Raw genomic sequence first — 875 nt, 5'->3', positions numbered from 1 at the left:
TGGCTACGGTGTAGTACGGGGGCGTTGCCTGAGGACACGAGTGGATGCGAAAATTAACTCCCTTGCGCATGGTCAGTGGGTGCGATGGATGCCATTTTCGTACTCCCTTGCACATGGTCAGTGGGGGCGACACCATGATGGATAATTTGTGGCCAAGTAACGGCAGCTGTTGGTCAGCAGTAATTGCTGGGGATAATTAAGGATAGCTGACAGACATTCACGCTGTCCTATGACCTGTTCCACACCGTACTCCCCTCGCCATCATTTCCTACTACGCTGTTATGACGTGAGTAAGCCCTCTTGTCTCAAGTCTCTTTGGTCACCTCTACAATAAGCTTCTCCCACAGGTGTGGATGGAGGAGGAGAAAGACTTAAATTCCCTCTTCTGCATCAGGTGGACCTCAGTCATGGTGGCACACATCAGTCAACAGGTGTGTCCTGTCTTCAGGTTATACTGATTATCCACTCCCTCCTCATTTACATAATGAGCCCAACAAAGTCACTAGGCTCGTTCGTGATGACGCAGTAAGATTTTTGCTAGGCAGTGGGCATGCACACTTTGCCAGTTTGATGCATTGTAGTTAGAAAATCTGCCTAACAAAAATCTTACTGCGTCGTCACGAACGAGCCTATTTATATGTATATGCATGAACGGCGTGACGTGTGACGTGCTTTACACCCTTTTTTGGGGAAAACTATTGGGGGGAAAACCAAGTTAATTGGTGGTGTTGAGAAAGAATAAACGAAAGACAAGGACCTGTAGACTGGCGCTGTTCACGCTCAACATGCCGGAAACGTGTTGTGATGCTGGCTGTTCAAATAATTTACCCAAACAGCCGTGTAGCATGTAAGTTAATGAGACATTCGGTTTGTTT

The sequence above is a fragment of the Engraulis encrasicolus genome, chromosome 10 (assembly GCF_034702125.1).
Source record: "Engraulis encrasicolus isolate BLACKSEA-1 chromosome 10, IST_EnEncr_1.0, whole genome shotgun sequence".
Classification (NCBI taxonomy): Eukaryota; Metazoa; Chordata; class Actinopteri; order Clupeiformes; family Engraulidae; genus Engraulis; species Engraulis encrasicolus.
This window is presented reverse-complemented; position numbering follows the sequence as displayed.